This window comes from Durio zibethinus, chromosome 20 (genome assembly GCF_047325235.1).
Source record: "Durio zibethinus cultivar Kanyao isolate XHJ-2024 chromosome 20, ASM4732523v1, whole genome shotgun sequence".
NCBI classification, from domain to species: Eukaryota; Viridiplantae; Streptophyta; class Magnoliopsida; order Malvales; family Malvaceae; genus Durio; species Durio zibethinus.
The window spans coordinates 6085806-6107706 of record NC_143181.1 but is presented as its reverse complement, the minus strand read 5'-3'; positions in this window follow the sequence as shown (position 1 = coordinate 6107706).

Genomic DNA, 21901 nt, shown 5'->3' with positions numbered 1-21901 from the left:
TTATTTTAATTTTTAATTCTTATAATTTAACAATCACTCAGCTTACTCCTAACTCAATATGGTACATAGTAAGTTTTATTGTTCTTTGTCAATATTTAAATATTCTTCCTGACCTTCCTTTACTTAAAAAATTCTTTTCTATTAAAAGACACCCTAATGATAAGAGGTGATATTACATCACAACTCGATCTAATATAAAACTATTTGTTGATTGTCTGAGTCTATAAAAAATTAAAAACTGCTCTTTTTCTGCTTTTAGAAACAAAAGAAAATTAAAGATAATGAGGTTAAGGTCGAGGTGGAGGCCTGAGAGGTAATAAATGAGCCTAGCAATTTTGTAGATATGCTTGTTGCTTTTTATATCCTAGACCTTTTAGATCAAGATAAAATAATATGGTATATCCATGAGAGAAGCTTGTCATAGATACCTACAAGCTGTCTTTTCCTAAAGTAATAAATGATATAAAGTATTGGGATAGGCGTAGAGTAATCTCATAGGATCTTTATTTTATTTTTTTCTCTAATCTTAGCTCGATTTTGCAAAGATGTTTTCCAATAAGAATTTTGACTTTTCCCTCTTCTAACATTATCTCAGGCCTAAAAAAAGCCAAAATAAAAAGATTTAGCTCAATGTCCCTTCTTAATGAGAAAATAAGGTTATCAATCCCATGGTGAATAAGCAACCAAGCTATTCAACTTAGTATTTTCTCGCCATAAAAAAACATAAAATAACTGCACATAGAGAGCTTTTTTCAGTAACTTTTTTTTTTTTTAAAGAAATCGAGGATTGAGGCCTCTTTCTCTATCCTTGAAAATCTTGAATCTAAGGTTCTAAAGAGCAATTTGAAGAATGTTTATACTAGTTTAAAGTACACTCTAGCTGACAACTCACTAGAGAACTCTAACATGGCCAATAGGTTTTACAAAGTCCCTCTCAATAGTAAGTATTATTTCACTTCAGCTTAGTTTTTTCCTTACTCTTTGCTTTTTTATTTTGCTAAATCTGAGTTCATCATATGTAGTTTAACAAAAACTCTCATTTTAGTCTTTTTACAACACCAGCCAGGCTCTTCAGCACACCTACTTGGCAATGGCTCATTTATTCAAGATCAACAGAGACATCACTACTTTAGGTGATGAACATAAAATAAGCTCAATTGCCCTAAACAGTGTGAAGTTTAGCTTTAATGTTTCCTACAAGAAAAAGGCCGAGTAAAGAAAAAAGATTGATGAGTTGATGACTAAATTAGAGAGTATGTATATTGAGAATGCCTTAGCAAAGTCTATGAAGGAATAAGTCAAGCTAAAACTTAATGATACTCAAGTTGAAATTATCAAGCTAAAGTCCAAACTCGAGGCTGAAGTGAAGGAGAAAAAAAAGATCAAGTAGAAGGTCAAAGAGGTTTGTAGGGATGAAGTCATCTAAGAGTTTAAAACCTCAAGAAAATTTTTTTAGCTTCAGGTGGAGTTCTCAATGAACAATGTCTTTGGTGCCTTCGAGCTCGCAAAGGATAAAGTTCAATTTAAATTCACTTATCTCAACCTCGACCTCTCTAACATCAATTTGAACATCAGATCAATACCCCATCTATATCATTTCAACAAAGAGAGAAAAGAGGAAAAAGATGAGGACATAACAATGGTAGCTGAGCTTAAGTAAGTGGAGCTGAAGGCTACCTTGGCCCCCAATGTTGAAGAGGGACATGTTGATGCTATTGTTATTGAAGTTGACGAAAGTGCTGCTACTGCTACTGACACTTATAATACTTTTTTTTTTTTGTTTTGTTAATTTTTGTAAATTTTTGTTTTAAAAATGAAGTCAAATTTTTAAGGTGACCTCAAATTAAATCACTCTATCAAACTTTTGTCAATTATTGATTCTTTGTATTGACCTGTTAATCATAAAGTGAAAATGGAATTTTTATTTCAAATCTCAATTTGGTTTTATTGTTTGTTTTTTGTTTGTCTTAACCATTTTAACATTTAAGTAAAAGAGTGAATGACCTCTTTAACGTTTAAGCTAGAACAACAATTCATTGAATGACTTCGTGCCTTAAGTTCGGTGAACTTAGCTCAAATGACTCAAAATGACTTAACCAAATGTTAACTTGATTCAAGATAATTAAGTCTCAACTTAATTCGAATGAGCTTAAAATTTAACTAAATGTTAAAAAATGTTTTAAATTTACTTGAGAATCCACCTTGATACAAGTATTGGTTTAGATTATGTTAGGTTAGTCAAATCTTGAACTTAAGAATTAAAACAAACATAAGTTTCAGGTTGAATTTAGCTGATTTTATATTAGGTTGGACAAAATACTATTTTAGGACTCATAGTGAACATGATCATTGTAACTTCATTTGATGGCTTTTGTATTACAAGAATAAGTTCAACTGAGTTTAAGCTATTGATAATACACTTTTAAATTGTCTATGTTCCATGTCCTTGGTAAGAGACTATCGTTCATGTCTTTTAATCTATAAGTTGTATCATAAACGACTTTTTTAGCCACATTAATCCCTTCTCAAGTTGGAACTAGCTTGCCACCTCGATCATCAACTTTGGAGGCTTTAAACTTTTTAAGTACCAGGTTACCCCTCTTGATGTTTTTATGTCAGACCCTCTTGTTGTAATAGTTAAATACCCTCTATTGATAAGTTGCTATTCGGGTTAAGGCCACATTTTTTTGCTCTTTAACTAAATCTGGGTTAGTCCTTATGGTATTTTCATTTTTTTTTACCCTAATTCAAGTCTCAAGCTCAAAAAATCAATCTCTACGAGCATCATGGCTTTTATTCCAAATGTCAAGTGAAAAAGGGTTCTTCGATAAGGACTTTTATGGTTTTCCTTAAGGCTTATAGTACTCTAAGGAGCTCATCGGCCCACCCGTTAACCTCATCTAATTTTTTTTTAGGGCCTTCAATATTATCTTATTAGTTACCTCAACTTGGTCATTAGATTGAATGTGGACAAAAGATATGAACCTTAAATCGATGTGGATGTTAGAACACCATTATTTGAATCTCAAATTTTTAAATTGTTTTTCATTATCTGTAATTATAGACTGAGGTAGGCCAAACTTGCAGACCATTTTTTATATAACAATTTTCAACCTGGGACTCAGTTATAGTAACTAGGGCCTTGGCTTCAAGCCACATTGTGAAATAGTCAACTGCTACTAGGACAAATCTTTTATAACCTATGGTTAGGGTGAATGGTCCAAGGTCATCCATCCCCCACTACATGAAAGGCTAATAATTGATAATAGGGATGAGCTTGGTTAATGAAATGTGCTATATATGGGTAAATCTCTAGCATTTATCACATATTTTCACCAGGTCAATTGCATCATTTCTATTAATGGGCCAATAATAACCCTGCCTATGTACTTTGTAAGCAAGCAACTGAGGTCCGAGGTAATTCTCATATATCTTTTCATTGATTTCTCTCAAGACATAATTTGTTTCTTTGTTGTCTATATATCTTAGGAAAAATAAGCTGAAAGATCTATTGCATAATTTTTTGTTAATCATTATATATCAATAAGCCTTCCTTATCAAAGCTATAGCTCAGATCCTATTCTCAAACAACTTTTTTGTAGTTACGTATGCCTTGATTGGGATCATTTAAGTTTTCTTTTCCTTGATCTATCTGACCAATTTCTCTTCTGTGCTTTTACTATCAATTTTGCCACTAAGACTTAGCCTGGGTTTTTTATCATTATCCCTAAGGCCAATTTCAATAGAGAATCTGTTAGTGAGTTTCTTTATTTTCTTTATGACAAAGGCCAATGCTTTGTCTAAGTATTCTCAAATTTTTTTTAAAGCTTCAAACTCACCATTTATCTAATTGACTACTAATTGAGAGTCATTGTATACGGTTATATACTTAAGATTTAGTTCAACTACTAGTTTTAGGCTAGCTATCAATGCTTTATACTCGACCTTATTATTAGATACCTTGAATCTAAATTTTAGGGTGTACTAATATTACAAGCTTTTTGAGCTAATTAAGATGAGGCCGACTCTGCTACTATGGCTAATAATTGATCTATCAACAAAAAATTTTTACATTTTTTTTCCAGTAACTTTTTTATTCTTCTTAAATTATTCGTCAAAATGAGTCAATGTGAGCTCTACAATAAGGTCTACCAATACTTGAGATTTTTAGATCAACTTGAAGAGTATATGTAAGTCGAATTCACTAAGCTCTACTACCCACTTGATTAGTCTACCTGATAGCTTTGGCTTCTATAACACATGTTTAAGCAATTGGTCAGTTAATAAATGAACTGTGTGAGCTTGAAAGTATGGCTTAAATTTTTTAGCTGACTTAACAATCGTAAATGCTAACTTTTCTATTTTGGTGTAGTTTATCTCTAATCTCGTTAGTACCTTACTTATAAAGTAGATTGATATCTACTTCCTTTCTTATTCATGGATCAAAATCGAGTTGATAGCTTGGTTGATGGTGGCTAGATATAGATATAAGGTCTCGTCGTACCTTAATTTAGAAAAGATGGGTAGAGAGCATAAGAACTCTTTAAGCTCATCAAATGCTTTTAACATTGAGGGGTCTATTTGAAATTTGAGATATTTTTAAAAATTTTGAAAAATGACAGGCATCGTTCTGTCAGTCTGGATATAAACTTGCTCAGGGAGGTTATTTTTCCACTTAAACTCTATACTTTTTTCATCGAAGTTGATGATTTCATGTCCAAGATTGCTTGAACCTTTTTTTAATTTACCTTTATCCCTCTTTTATTGATCATATAGCCGAGAAATTTAATAGATTTAACTTCAAAGGTGCACTTATTTAGGTTAAGTTTTATGTTATATTTTTTCAATGTGTCAATGGTCTCATTGAGTTTTTCAAGTGCTTGGTTAGGCTCTTACTTTTTACTATATGTCATTCACATATGCCTTCATATTATGGTTAATTTGATTTTTAAGACCTTGTTGACTAGTCTTTGGAAGGTCGTCATTTCATTTTTTAAATCAAAAGGCACCACCTTGTAATAATAGAAACCCTTTTCAATAATAAAAGCTATTTTTTTCTTATCTTTCTTTAACATTTTAATTTGGTTATAGTCAGAGTAGGCATCTACAAAACTGAGAAGGTCATGCTCAGTAGCCAATCTATGTTGGGGAGAGAAAAATAGTATTTTGGACATGTTTTATTAAGGTTTGTCGTAACGTCTAGATCCGGGGATCTATCGCTAGACATTGACTTTTAGGGAGTCGCCACCAATCTTTTTTATCTAGGTGCGATTGGCCACCTAAGGAATCTGTCCTTTCAAGGAACACCTAAGCTTAAGGGTCCCTAAAAGAATAGGTTCAGGTCTACAAACCAGAACAGGGTTCGGGAGTTCGGTTACGTGTGAGGAAGGTTATAGCACCCTCACAACGCCCATCAAAAGATGGTACCAGCTTAAATTTGTGTTATCCAAAAGCCTTAAAATTTTACCAAGTAATTAATTATTGGAAACTTTTCTCAATTGACTCTAATACTTTTAGCAGAAAATTGAGAAAATTCCCTCACCTCAAGAGTATGCAAGAAAAACTACTGTTTCACTTACAGAGGCTCCGTCGTCGGATTATTTAGAGAAAAAAATAAAATCAAAATTAAGATAGAAAGGAAGGAAAGAATGATTTTTTTTAGGGAAAATTGATACTTTCAACTTTTCCCCAAAAATATTTTTTGGAAATTTCGATTTTCAAGAAAAATTGATACTTTCAACTTTTCCTCAAAAACCCCTTTTTTGAAAATTTATTTCTAAGGAAAATTGATACTTTCAACTTTTCCCCAAAAATACTTTTTTTTTGGAAATTTATTTTTCTTTTAAGGAAAATTGATACTTTCAACTTTTCCCTAAAAATATTTTTTTTTGGAAATTTATTTCTAAGGAAAATTGATACTTTCAACTTTTCCCCAAAAATATTTTTTTTTTGGAAATTTATTTCTAAGGAAAATTGATACTTTCAATTTTTCCCTAAAAATATATTTTGGAAATTTTTTTCTGAGGAAAATTGATACTTTCAACTTTTCCCTAAAAATATATTTTTTTAGAATTTTTTTTAATTTTTATTTAAAGAAAATAAAATAATAAAAAATAAATAAAAAGAATATTACATAAACCTAATCTAATAAATAAAAAATAAAAAATAAAATAAACAAATAAACAAAGAAATAAAAAAAAATTCAAAAAAAAAAAACCTAGAGCGGCTCGGATCGCGGCTCGGCTCGGCTCGGCTCGGCTCAAGGAAGAGAAAACGACTCGGGGGAGTGGGCTGGCACACGCGGGTCAGAAAGCGGGTCGACGCCCGGGTCGGGTCGGGTTACGGCAAAACGCGCGGATCCTCTGATTAACTTAAAGCCAAAACGACGTCATTTTGGGAGGGTATAAAAGGCAATCCCCTTCGTTTTTTCGGCAGAACGCTTCTCCCTCTCTCTCTTCTTCTTTTTTTCTCTCCCTTCTCTCTAGAAAATGAAGAACACCGGTGCCAGATTCTAGGAAAGTCGCCGAAATCTGGAAATTTCGCCGGAATTTGGCCGAAAGTCGGTCGGTTTCTGGGAATATTCGTCGGTTTCTGGGATTCCTCGCCGAAAACTGGGCAGGTGACCGGAAACTTCAAATTTGGCCGGAATTGTCGCCGAAAAATTCAAACTTGGCCTGAAAAATTAACCGGAATCTGGAATTTCCAGAAATTCCCAAAAAAAAAAAAAATCGAAAAATTCCCAAAAAATTCCCGATGATTCCTAGAACTCTCCTAAACCTTTTCTTAGCCTTCTACACTCTTCTATTCGCCTTTTCCCCTCAAATCAGTAGCTCAGGCTCACTGTTTTCTGTCTTTCTCTGTTCCAGGGGATCCCTTTTATAGGGGTTGATCAGGAGTTCCTGATCAATCCCAATTCCTCATTGGACGGGAATTCAGTCTTTGAATCCAACTGGACTCTTCTGATTGAATTCTCCTCCAGAGTGGGATTCTTCAACTTTGAATCTTAGCCATCCAGAATTAAAATCAAAATAAATAAATAAAAATACTAGATAATCAAAAGATATGATAGTATAAAAATAAAAAAATAATATCAGATAATTCAAAAAAAAAAATCAGATAAAATTAACAGATAATAAAAAAAAATAACATAAGATAAACCCAAAAATATATTACAAAAAAAAAAAAAAAATAATAATAAATATATAACTATATACATACAATACATATAAATCTAATCTAAATAAAAATAAATACACAAAGATATACATAATAATAATAATAATAAAATACATAAAATACAAAAGAAGAAAAAGAAAAGAAAAAAAAATACAGGATTGAAATGGGCCTTACCCCTTTGGGCTAGGCCCAATTGATCTGGGCCCGGACCCAATTGGGTGTCTACAAGGTTAGTAAAATTAACACACATCATTTATTTTTCGTTGTGCTTTTAAACTATTACCATAGTGGCTATCCGTTCAAGGTAGTAGACCTCCCTAATGAAGCCTATCTGTAATAGCTTGCTAATATCCTCCTTTATAGCTTTTTGTTTTCTGAGGTAAATGCCTTCTTATTTTGCTAAACTAGTTTCATGTTTGGATTGGTATGTAGCTTATAGACCATTACTTCAATATCAATTCCAGTAATATTGGATAGTGTATACGTGAACAGGTTGGTATTATTTCTTAAGAGTTGAATTAACTATTCTTTATTTAATTCTAATTTGCATGTATTTTTCAAGAGTGTTCTCTCAAAATAGTATAGACATAAGGTTTTATGCTGGTTTAGGTTAGTTTTCGTCTATCTATGGTCTTTGATAAATTATTTCTTTTTATTTGGCTAGGGCAGGATTGTTTTTTTCGAAGACAAATCCCCACATGATGATTAGTATGTTATTGATAAGTAGAATGAAAAGTGATCAGAATGAAAAATTAAACAAAAAAATGCATGTATTTTCATTTCAATTTTTCAAAAGTTTTTTTAGCCAACATGTTAGCGTGGCCCCATTAACATATGGATGTTTGTGCCAACATAAGAGCTTAGTCACCTTCTGAGTATATTCAAAAATTACAAAAATGATAAAAAGTGTATCTTCTATAAATCTTAAGAGCTCATAATGGCTTAAAAGTATGCTTTTGTCAGATCAATTTTGTATTGTAGGTGCTTACTCCTTTTTTTTTTTTTTACTTTTTCTCGGTTTCTATTATCTGTTTCTTTTTTTTTACTTTCTTGGCCTCATTTGAACTGTTAATGTGTTTTTTAGTCCTTTCTTTTATTATCATAACATAACATTATTATGCCATAAACTGGTCTCTCTTTACCTTTTTAACCCCATGAGATGTTGGAAACTTTGCTTTCAGATGAGCAACTGATCTTATAAGCTACATAATAGATAGACTAGGTCAGTTTAATATCATATTGTAGGTAAATAGGATGTCTATAACCATAAACTTTTATGATTGATGTGACTGTCCACAGTTTTATTCCCAAAGATATTGTAATTTGATAATAACTTTCACTAGTACTTGTCTATTACCAAGTCTAATCAAGGTCATGATGATCGGTTGCAACTGATTTTCCTTGATTCTCATCTTTTTTTATGGTGGGGAGATACAAGATGTCGATTGAGCTACCATTATCAAACAAGATTCTTTTGATCATGTAATTATATAGCACTACTGTAATCACTATGACATCATTATGGGGTATTGAATTCTTTCCAAAATTTTAAATTAAATGAGATTGGTTCATCTTTTTAACCTTTTTTTTTTTTTTGTTAAGGAGTCGATAGCCATGATCATGTTTTGGTCAAACTTCTTTTTAGCTAAGATAAGGCTTCATCTAGTAATCATGTTAATTACCTTAGTAATTGGTCTGTTATCGATAGCTTGACCTCTCTCTTATCTTTACTCATCTCTTTGAACTTCTTGTCTCTTATTTTCTTTTAATTTACTTTCTTTATTCCTTATGGGTTTTTTAGGTCCCGTCTATAGTTTGGCCTATTTTGCCTTTACCTTTGTCCATTTACAAACCTTTCTGGTTGACCAATTTTAATCAAAGCTTCAATCTCATTTTTTATGTCAATATAGTCCTCAATGTTGTGATCTATGTCTCTGTAGAAGGCACATCTTTTGCTTAGATCCTTCATTATGTTTTACCTTAGTAGCTTCAACCATTTGAGCTTTAGATTTCTCTCAATTTGTATCAGAATCCTCTCTCGTGAGGTATTCAATGCAATATAAATTATTTCTCTGTTGAGGCTTCTAGCCTTATGTCGTTTTTCTCTTAAGAAAGGATCATAAAATTTTTTACTTTTTTTAAGATCGAAAAGGGAAGATGAGTCTCTTTCACATTGATTATTTCTCATTATAGCTTCAACATTTTATGTATTTCTCAACTACGAGTAAGATGTCAGCCAAAGTCTTTAGTGGCTCTAAGGACAAGGTTAGGTTGAGGTAGTGCTTTTTGTCATTGAATCCACTTGTTATTGCGGCTATAGCGATCGTTTACTCTAGGTCTTTCACATTAAAATGTATGACATAATCCTTAAAAGATTCATTTTAGCCTTGATGGATCGACATCAGGCTTAACGTAGTCTTTTTCATTATTTTACTACTCATAAATTAGAACAAGAAGGAATGGCTAAGCTTTTTAAATTTTATGATTGACCTTGGCTTTAAACTACTATACCAGGATTGAGTTATGTCCTTGAGGGTGGTAGAAAAGCCTTTACACATTAAAGCTTCATTTGTATCTTGCATCATTATATTAGTTCTATAAAGTTTCAAATGGTTAAAAGGATCATATATACCATCATAAGTTTTTAAAGTCGGCATTTTGAACTTATTTAGAGGTATAACTCTGTTAATTTTTTTAGTAAAGAATAAGGTTTCCCAAAATTTGAGCTCATCATCAAAAGCTATTATCTTTCCTTTTAGTTCTTTCTTTATGGCTTGTATTTAGGCTTCCAAGTCTCTGTTTTACTGGTGTTCCAAGTCAGTTTGTTTTGATTTTTAGGTTGTGACATGTGTTAAATTATGACTTGGGTAATGGTGAGCGATTGGGATGTCATGTTTTTCTTCCTTTGAGGCCGAGAAAGCTTTTACCTCTCATAGCTTGGCTATTTCTCCATCGCTTGTCAATCGAAGGTGACTAGGATTTAAGGCTTAAGGTGGGGTTATAGTGTGTAGCATTTGCTTAAAAGCTTATGTCTACTTAGTTAGAGCCTAGAATTGCTCCATGGTTGGACCAACCTATTGTGGGGTAGATCAATCTAAGTGCTTACTATTATGTGTTTCTGTTCAAGCTAGAACAACCTCATGTCCTTTTTCTAAGGCTCTTTTTTTGGGGGTATGATTTGAAGCTTAGCTAATGAATAAAAAACCCTTACCTAATGTGCCAAATATTGGTACTGAGCTCTAATGTGAGGGTAGTTCTAGTAGGATAAGAAAAAGAAGAGAACGATTAGGCATAAAGATAGGGGGTGCTCTCTATGTTTGTATTACGACATGCAAGTCAGAGAATAAAATAAAAAAAAGATCGAAAGGAAAGGAAAATAGTGATTAGGGAAAGATCGAACCTAGAATGATAGTACTTAGATTGCCATATTTATAGATAAGGAACATGATACCAACGTAGGATAATAGTGATATGACTGAGCTGATGTGGCATTAAACTTGTCAAGATGACCTGATATGTCAAGTTAACACAAATATCCAAAATGTCGTTGGTTGCCCATTGTCAGCCTTTAACAAGAAAAAAAAGATTACAATGCCCTTTTGACCACTAAATACCCTTAACAAGTATATATTGTTTGCAAAATTGTTTAATTCAAAGCTTTTTTTTTTTTTTTTGGTGAAAAAGAGGAAACATTACAAAACAAAAGGCAAAACTTCAAACAACTTAATAGCAATTTTAAATGAAAATTTGTAGAGATAATGCAATAAAATAAATTCCAAATTTTGGATTTTAATAAAACAAGAGTTTTTTTTTTTTGAATATTTGGTCAAAAATTATTGTACATTTAGCCTACATTAAAAAAAAAAAAAAACTAAGTCAGGTATGAGCTCTCATTTTACCCAAAATCATAAAAATAATAAAATAATTATATATATAACATTATGATATCAAGACATAAATATAGAAAATATAATGAATATGCTAAAAATAAAAAACTTGGATAAAAACAACTTAAACTTGACCTAACAATTATCACCTTCATAAAAAGTTCAAAGTTTAAATTCTTATTTCCCTTATACTTTTCAAAAGTAATCCTATTATTACTTATGGGCATTAGCTGGTTCAACCAATCATATAAAGCAATTATGTTGTTTAGACTTTTCATTTTTCTTGAAGTATTTGTGTTTGACACGTATTTAACAGACTTGAAATTGAGCATTCATGTGTTGTATACATACTCATATCCAACACTGACTCCAAATCCAATTAACATAGCAGAGCATAGCTATGAATAACAAAATGGTGCAATAGAGGAATGGCAAGGATTGGAACCACAAAGGGATTTGAAGCAATGGACTGGAATATACAATTTAATATATTTCTCTTTACTAGCCCTTTACTTTTTGGAAGTAAACTACCACTCTTCACTAGGGAAAATGGCTCATGTATCATCACTTCTGCTTTAGACCCATTCTTGGTGTTGCCCATTCTAGATTTTCTTATGGAGTGCAAATCCTTGCAAGAGTTAGTGAATTAAGGGTGTTTGATTCTTTGTTAACCAATTTATGTAAATTTATAGTACCAAAAAAAAGAATTTGAGGTTAGGTTTGAAAGTATAGTTATGTGTAGAGAATGTTATAATACTTTCACAGCACCCATCCGAAGACGATACCAATTAATTTTATAGGATCCTAAAACAGTTTTGTTTAAATAGTTTTTACTTATTATTTTATCATTTTTGTTATATTTTTATTATCTGAATATTAAAAAAATTTTAAGCTACTTCTGACACTTTCGGCATAACTTAAAATTTTTTTTCACCTTAAAAATATTCAAAGAAATCACTTATTTCCTTGAAAAGGCTCTATCGTCAGATCTAATTTAATATTTTAGTAACAAAGCAAATTATAATTCTCTTGTTGTATTATTTCTAAAAAAAATCATATTGTCACTTATGGTATATTTTAAAGAAATTTCTTATCTAACATTTCGAGGAAATTATCACTTGTAATTTCTTCTTAATTTCGTCATAAATGAGAATTTAAATTTACTTTGAAATAATTATTAGTTGTTTAAAAAATTTTATTATGGAGGTAAGTGAAAATTCAAATTCTCAAAATATTTCCGACACGCTTGGAAAAATCTTAGAAAAATTTCTTTCATAGGAGTTTGGATAAAATCGTCATTCATGACTTTATTTTTATCCCATCATGAGAATTTTACTTGCGTTGACAATTTAAGTATTTTATATATTATTATTTTTTATTGAAAAGATTTTTAAAAAATCTTATTAACACTTTTGGTAAAATTTTGGAAAATACTTTCATAGGAATCACTATTTGTGATTTTCATTTTTATTGTTATTATTCTTTTTTTTATCTATTTATTTAATTTTTGCTATTTATTCAAAGCAAGTATTATTATTATTTTTATGTTTGAAAATTTCTAACATATTTTCAACACTTTTAGAATATTTTGGAAATTTTCTTTATATTAATATTTTCAATAAAATCACAAGTAAAATCACCACTTGTGATTTTTTTGATTTATTTTATTAGTTAAAAAGGATTTTATTTTGGTAAAAAATAGTTTATAAAAAAATTATTAGAAAAATTCTAAAAATTATTCCCAATATTTTGATAAATTATTGAGAAAATTTCTTGATTTAAGATCGTCAATAAAATCATCACTTGTGACTTTATTTTTGTTTTATTATTTTGTTTATTATTCTTTTTGTTCTACTTTTTTCAAAAATTCTATTTCATTTATTTCATCTTATTTTTAATTTTATTTTTAAAAAAAGTATTTCGGAGGAAATTATAGTTTCAATTTTTCTTTAGTTTATTTTTATACTTATTTTTAATAAATCTTAACTAAAAATATTTTATTTTTCCTAAATATTTTTCACCATTTATTTTATTTTTCCTAACAAAATTCATATAAAAATAAAATAAAAAATCTTAAAAAATAGAAGTAAAAATAATAAAAATATATAAAAAAATTGAGAAAAAATGAAAAAAAAAAGAATATATAGAAATATTGAAGATGCTTTTAATCAGCGCTAGTCAATGGTCTAATAGATGATTCAATGCATTTCAACCCGTTCAAAGTGATCTGGAACGGCCTAGCTAGTTCAACATGGTTCTATGCGATTTAGAGCAGTTTTTGGCGGTTTAGAGTAGTTCAATCATTTTAAATTAGTGTAGACCAATTTAGCTAAAACCAACCAGAAACTCGGGTTAGGTTATGAGTCAGCAGACAGTTCTTCCCTCTTAAAATGAAGTTAATTTGAGTTTTTGTTTTTATAGTACTATAAAAATAAAAAAAATTTATTTCATTTTTTCTCAAATCACTCTCTTTTAAAAAAAGAGACTTTATCTTTCTAACCTAATAGAAACCTAGCTTTCCATTTTTTTTTCCAAAAATCAGTGAGATGTCGCCACACCGGTCACTGTTTCCCTATCGTTGGCAGTCGACTGTTATTTTCGATGACAAAAAAATTAAAAAAAAACCAAAAATTTCTCTTGATCTCCTCTTTCTAGTTTTGAGCTTTGTTTTTAAAAAAAAATGGCCTTGAAAAACTCAAATCTGCCTTCAAAATTTTAGCTGAATTTTTTTTTTTACTTTTTTTTTTTTTGCTTATTTTTGGTGATGTGATTCCCCATTCTGAGGGGACGTGTTTTGTGTTATTTATTTATTTTTTTTTAATAACGGGCTGTGGGTCCCAATTTTTCAAGAGAATTTTTTTTAATGCTTTGTAATGCTTTTGCTCTTTTGGTAACTGTGTTTTTTGTCCTTTTTCTTGTGTAGCTATGTGGCTTTATTTATAGTCATTGAAAGATCAAATCTTAGATTTTTTGGGATCTGAAGAAAACAAATGGTGGCCACCGGTGACTTTGGTTACACCGAAATTTTAGACTTTGAAGTTCTTGCTGCAGAGTCTAACAGTGCATTTAATGCACCGAAAACTCTAGAAAAAAAAACCAGAGAAGAAGAGAAGATGGAAAGAAAAATAGGAAAAGAAAAAAAATAATAAAATAGAAAAAAAATAATAGTAAAATTAAATTTAAAATTAAAGTCCAATAAATAAAAAAAAAACAAAATTACATTTGGGCTAAAGTCTAATTAGGCCCAATAATTCAAGATCAAATTAGAGTAAAATCGAGAAACTCGTTTTTTACGAACAAAATGGGGCATCACCTAATTCAACCAATCACTTAAATCAACTATATCATTCAAACTTTTCAATTTTTTAAAATATTTGTGTTTGACACATATTTAACAGAGCTGAAATTAAGTATACATGTATTGTATACATACTCGTATCCAATACTCACTCTAAATCCGATTAACATAACAGAGCATAGCCATGAATAACTAGAGGGTGAAATAGAGGAATGGGAAGCATCAGAACTACAAAGGGATTCGAAGTAATGGACTGGAATATACGGTTTAACATATTTCTCTTTACTAGCCGCCTACTTTTTGGAAGCAGACGACCACTCTTCACCAAAGAACATGGCTCCTGCATCATCGATTCTGCTTCAGACCCACTCTCGGTGTTGCCCACTCCAGATTTTCTTATGGAATGCAAATCCTTGCAAGAGTTGGATAATTAAGGGTGTTTGATTCTTTGTTAACCAACTTATATAAATTTATAGTACCAAAAAGAGAAAGTGTGATTGCGAAAAGCAGTGCAATTAAATGGGTGACACTTGGAAACTTATAAAATTCGAGGTTCATGTGGCAGTTGAAGAATTTCAAAATCAGAAACGTATTCATCAGGCTTTGGAAATATGCTAAAGCTTGTTGAATTTGCCAAAGCGAAATCTTGTTGACCATTATTCTCGCTGAATATATGAAATTGCGCTGACGGAGCTTCAGAATTTCCTAGTTGCTGCTTCCCCTCCTAAATGTTGTGAATTATTAATTAAGTGATCATTTTCCTCGAAATGATCCACACCTTTCAGTATCACTACTGAAACTCGGTTAAATTGTTGGGCTTCACTTAGTGCTATCATGCTCAAGCCCAGGAGAAATCCCAAAAGTTCCACTATTCTAAGCCCAAAAGTTTCTCACTCATAGAACATATGAACCCCGAAATCTTAAAGCAAGATTAAATGTCAGGATTGGCCATATTGACAAAAAAGGTTACCAATAGGATCCTTGATCCAATATAAAATGCAAGCCAATTATATCTTGGCGACAAAACTTGGTTGTCATGGGACGCCATGCAGACGAGCCCCTAACATTCTAAAGGCCCATTTCGTGGTTCTCTCAACTTGTTAGTCATAACAAAAACAAAAAATTGTCCCATACTCCAATTGCTCGTTAAATAAAAATATAGGGATTTATTATTTGTAAAATTCATGAGCTTTTTTGCTATTTTTCACCCTTGTTTAGATAAGATGCAAACCTTAGATAAAGTTACAAATTCTTAATGGTAGGTCTATTCATCTTTAGTAGCATAAATAAGATGTGGATACAAATTTTATACCGATTACAGATCAAACGTAATTTTTATTTTAAAAGTAAATTATTATAAATTTAGTGTGTTTAAATTTTTTGTTAAAATACTAAAACTCAGTTAAATTGCACTTATTTTATTACCGTTTTCTGAAAAATAAGATTTTAATCCAAACAGTAATAGCATTAATTGTCTACTTTGGGGCTGAATAAACACATGGAATAAACTAAAATGCTAAATCAAACTTAAGCATTTCAACTGACTCGGCCCATTAATTTTGTTTTCGCAACAATGCTCTACAGTAAGGGGAAACAAAAAAAAAAAAAAAAGGGACAGACAAATCTCTTCGAAAAGAAAAACAAAAAATCTCACATATAATAGCTTTACTAATTATGAAAAATTCTTTTGACACTTCATTTAATAATTACACTGTTAATATTTTTTTTTTTAGTACATAATGATCTCAAGTCTCAACGCTTCTTTAAATTATCTAGAACACATACATTTGATTAATGATAAAACTATTTACGAAACATCAAAAGACAATAATTGTTTTTCAAAATTACTTCCGGGTAAGGGAAAAGTAACTTAGTAAGGATATGCATGAAATGATGATTCAGTTAGCCATCCTTACAAAATAAACCGATCCTTTAATTTTAATTTTTTTCTGTTTTGGATGGCTGCACGGCCACCTCTGTCGACACTGAGCAGTTATCAGACTTGCTGGATTGAGATGTTCCAGAGCAACAGCAGGGACCTCGACCACAGCAAGAATTAACACATTGGACCATTTGATCGAACATCATTTTCTTCACTGGCTTCCTTTTTCTTGGAAATACAGTTGCAGGGCCTTGCTTTGCTCTATAATTCACTCCCTTTTCAAGATTCTGGTCATTACAATCCATCTCTCGGTCACCACTCTCGATTTCTCTGCTGATGAGCCTTGTAAGAGTTGAGTACCCTCAGGCGTTTGATCAACTTATTTATACTGCTGCAAGTTGAGCCAAAGAATCCTTGAGTGGACGTGTCATATCAATTGAAACAAAGAATCGAAATTAGGCACATTGGCAACTTCATTTCACGGGAGATCGCATGAAATCTGAAGGCATGAGATCAGCAGATAACGTCTTGCATTTGATCTCAGCGAATCATAACGTCATTTCCCTTTTATATTTTTAGCTTATACGTACAAGCTATGAGGTATGAGTATGTTTTCTTCGGCCTGTGCTTCCCTCCTTTCAAACTATAAATTAATGAGTAGGTTTTCATTTCCATTTCTTTAAGTGCGTTTTTTCTTAGAGTTTATTGTTAAAGAGACGCAAAGAACCATAATTGATTCAAATTTATTTATGTTATGTTTGATAAGATGAATTTGAAATTGTGTATTTAGATTTGATTTACTATATAAATTATGAAAATCAAATCAACACTATGTACAAATTAATTAAGATTCAATATGCCAATTTATTTGAAAGGTTATAAGAACATGAATTTTAAATTCACAAATTTAAGTATTTCAAATTCACCAGTAAACAAGAATCCAACAAAATCAAAGATTTCAAAATAATTATGAAAGTTGTATTTTCATGTGTATAATTTATGAGGCGTGATCCTATACTTTTTTTTTTTTGTCATTAGATCAATATGACTAAAATTAAAAATATTATTTTGATTTAAATTAATTATAAATTTAATTTAGATGTAAATATAAAAATATAAAATTTCCACTAATATAAATGGATTTCTACTTTGCTCCATAATTTATGTTAAATTTAAAATTTAAATCTCATTTTTAAAATTCAAATTACCAAATACAACCTCAAAAAAAAAAAAAAAAGTTACTAATAGATTTTGGCTTCTGTTCTAACTATATTTCTTAATTTCTTTTCCAAATCTAACTTGGACTCCAATGAAAGCAATTAATACTAGAGTTCTTAGCATTAAAAAAACAAACATACGAAATCATTAATAACTCTTAAACATATTTGAAATACTTTTTTTCGCATAACTTTTCTACTAAAATTTAAATAAACGATTTTTTTTTACTCTATTCAATGAAAGTATATATGTTTTTTGGGTACCGTATTTATGGATAGATAAATACATGAAGATAAGGCAAAAGACTGATGTTTAAGAATGCTAGTTTTCGAATTTTATATTTGATTTTTTGGACAAAAAAAAAGGGGAGGGGGGGGGGGGGGGGGGACATTCCAAATCACATCTGACTGAAGAAGACCTCTTCGGAGTCGTCGTACGTAGGAGTATTTATAAACTCAATATACTTGGATTATGTGTAAACAATTTAGTCTTTAATAGGCCCCCCTTTTGTTTTTGGCCCACAAAATTTCCTTATCTGATTCCAGAACATATGCTAGATTCCAGAACATATGCTAGATCACGTACCTTCTCCTTGATTTAGTAAAGTTGCTTTTATATATATATATATAATTTGTTACAAGATTAGTTAACCGTAAAATAAGACAAATATTTTAAAATAATTTTCTCACTAATAGCTTAGACTTGTCCATGGATATGGCCTTAAAAAGGGATTTTCCAGCTTGGGTTTTGTTTGAAATATTAAATTATTCATACAAATATTTTTTTATTTAATTTTAATTTAAAAATATAGTTAAAATGTTACAATATTGATATTTTAGTAATTTTTGAACTTTCGGGCTTTTCGAGTCTAGTCTAGTTTTGAGTACGGCTTTTAAAAAGCACATCAAGTCTAGCTAAAGTAGTTCACGAAAAGGTTTAATATAATCAAATCAAAATAATATTATTAAAAAAATTCAAATTTGAAAATCACTTGGTGAAGCGAACGATTTTATTATTTGAGCCAATTGATCTGAAGGAAAATTTTTTTTTTTATTGATAGAGCTCTTCTCCTATGGTACATGACTGCCTTGGTTTTATTTATTCATATTTTTGTGTACGCTAATTAATTAACTTGGCTTTCTATCGAAATGAAAATAATCTTATAAGGATCGTTCTGTCCCTTTGAAGTGTTCTACAATTGTCCTTGTATCTCCCAAAGATGCTCAACGTAATCAAGATGACCTACTCAGTTTATTTTAATTCTATTGTTCGAAATGGTCCCCTCCCCTCCACCCACCCCTTCTCTTGTGGGGCATTTTCACTAGCATTTAATAAGACCACTTATATATATATATATATATATATATACACTTTTGTTTTGTGAATTGAATCCAAAATATCATTTTTGTGACAATGGAGACATCCTGGAAAACCAAACCCAAATCCTGCAACAAGTCTCGTTCGGAAAGAGCAAAGAAGAAGCATTGAGTTTTTGTCCTTAGAATTCAACTGTCATGTATAAATAAGAACATAAATTTATAGCACACCAGTTAACATTCATAACCAAAATTTCTTTTTATTTTTTTATTTTTTGAGTAAACTTGTTATACAAGAGATTTGCAAACTAATAAAACAATGGGAAAAATTCCCAAGAAACTAATTTATGTCGTGATGCTGCAATGCTCAATCAAGGGTTCCTTCGGATGATTTTGATGAGTAGACTCATGTTTGACGAAAGACCCACCTTGCTGGACAAGGATGCTTTATCAGGGGAAATGAAAAGCACTGAACATAAAGATTTAGCTATACAATCAAACATCATTCTCTTCACAAGTTTTTTCTTCACTGGAAACACACTTCCTTTCCTCTTTTGGAAAGATAGATTGACCCTGAAAACCTCCTCCCCTGAAATAAGATCCTCTTTTTTTCCTGGTTCTGCCTCTGCCCAGACCCCTTCTCCACCTTGGTTTAGCCTAAAAGCAATCTCTTCACCCTTCTCTCAAAGATTCTTGTGAAGTTTCAAATTTATGCGGTTTGGAATGTGAGAATGAACAACTTTAGAGGGGTTTAAATGCATGTGGGAGGAACAACGAGGGTAGAAAAAAGTGGGAAAACTTGTAGCTAGTCTAAGAATGCTTGTACCGGTAGTGCATGGGACAGAGACTGGACTTGTTTTCCGATCTATTCCCTGTATGTAATGTTACAAGCTTACAACTTGTTATTAGGAAGCAAAAGAGAATCTTTGTTTCAGTCCCTTCCTTTTCATACTAGTTTCACGTTTAATCTTCAAATTTTGAGGATTTCACCTCAAAAATTGAAAAAAAAAAAAAAAAAAAACAGAAAAAGAGTTAACAAGCTAATAGACGATGTTAATGACAATAGATAGTGCAAAAGTAGTTTTTGAAAGCAAAGCCATGAATGTATATGTAGAAAATAATGTGACAGTAACCTTTCTTTTTTCTTTGCTTGAAATTCTCTAATCTAGATTCATACAATTCAACTAATGATAGCATCATTACAAGATATTAACAAATAAATTAACTGTTAGTAAAATGGGGTTGGTTAACACATGTTTATAGACATTGGTTAAAGATTGTTAAATATGATTATTTTTAAAGTGTTTTTTTCATTTAATATATTATATATGGTTATTGTTTGTATCGGGCTTTGGTCTCAGGATATTCCTGAAAAAATAGAAGAGAATGATAGTTAGAGGCAAAGACAATGAGTATTCTCTGCATTTGCACTCCGACACACAAATTAGAAAGAATGAGGTCGAAATGAGAGTAATAGGTAGAAGATGGAGTGATGTATGTTATTTTTATGGTGCTTGGACCTTCATATTTATAGGTAGGGGACCATTAGGGAACAATAAGGACATTGTCGAGTTGATGTGATATTGAAAATGTCAGATTAACCTAACATGTCAGGTCGGTGCAAATATCACAATTATCACTGGTTGTCTACTAAAGGCTTCTAACATAAAAAAAGACTATCATGCCCTTTTGACCACTAAATGCCCCCAACATTCTTTCCCCTCATCAAGCAGTCTGAGTATCAGACTATTTGACATATGATTAGTACACTCAACGTAGATTAGGTAGGTAGAGGAAGATGACATGAAACATGGTTCTTTGGAGCAGATGTCATAGGGGAGATTGGTATCAAGAGATAAATGGCCTGAAGTCGTAGTCCAATCTAGTGAGAATTTGATCTTGTGCATACGTCTTAGTTGAGTGTATGGCTAGCTTCAACGTCATCGAGGTGTTAATTGTCCAAAATGATTCAAGGTTAGTAATGGAGTTTGTTCGGTCTACGTGAGATTTCTGTTTTATTCCAGGAGTTTGATTTTAGGTTTTTACTTTGAACTCTGATGATGAGCTAAACATCCAGTCCATTTCATGGAGTTGTTTGATTTGGCTAGTTTGAGCTAGGGTTCATTCGGTCTGATCGATCTGACCTAAGGTTTGCCCTATCTGGTTGGTTTGACATATAAAATGAGAAGAGTGATAGTTTGAGTAGAAAAATTTAGATAGGAAATATGAAAAGACATTTATTTCTCTTCAATCTGACTCATGGCATGATCTATATCATTCATCTAGTCAACAGTGTAGCTATATGAAGGGTTATTGGGGCCCCAATTTTTCACCTTTTTGCTTTCTTTGCTCTTAATCCAATTTGAAAATTTTTACCTTAAAAGTTTTTCGACCTTAAAGCTTTTCTATACTTTTTTCAGTATGTAGTCTTAACTATGTCTTCTAGCATAAGTTCTGAGGAGGTTGAGAGTTATAAGGTAAAACTTGAAAGGGTTAGCTCGAGCAAGACAATGATGATTTACTTTCACCATTCATCAGGAATCATAATTGTGAGAAAATGTCCTTCTGGTTTAACTTGATGTCCAAAGAAGCGTAGTAGTGAAACGAAAAAAATGCTCAAGCAAGAAGAGAATGAGTCCTAAGCATGGAGGAGATTTGTGCTCAAATAGACTTTGACATACAAAATCCATCACCTTTCTTTGTCTTTTAGGTCGGTCCATCTTCTATGGTCAATTTTCTTTCATATTTGGTTGTTCCCCTTTTTCAGGGTTCAATCACATCAATTTTATTTTACTTCTACTTTTCCCCCTATCGATGCTCCTGTTGTTACTTCTATTCCACCCCAGTCAATTCTTGTTAAGATCTTTTTCTCTCATAAGGTGTCTCTACCTTGTCCTTCTTCCCTCAAAGTTGAGTTGCTCTCAACCATAGTTCCACCTCAGAATCTTAGTCCTTCTCACGAGTCAGAGTCTTTTGACTATTAAGATTTTGATGAGGAAGGTTTTGAGAAGTAACAAAAGGAAAAGAGTACCTTGGTTGAGGAAAATGATAGGGATGAAGGGAATCCTAAGGGGTAAAACGACCTGGCTAAGGTCCTATATATACTCCTTGTGATTGCGGCATA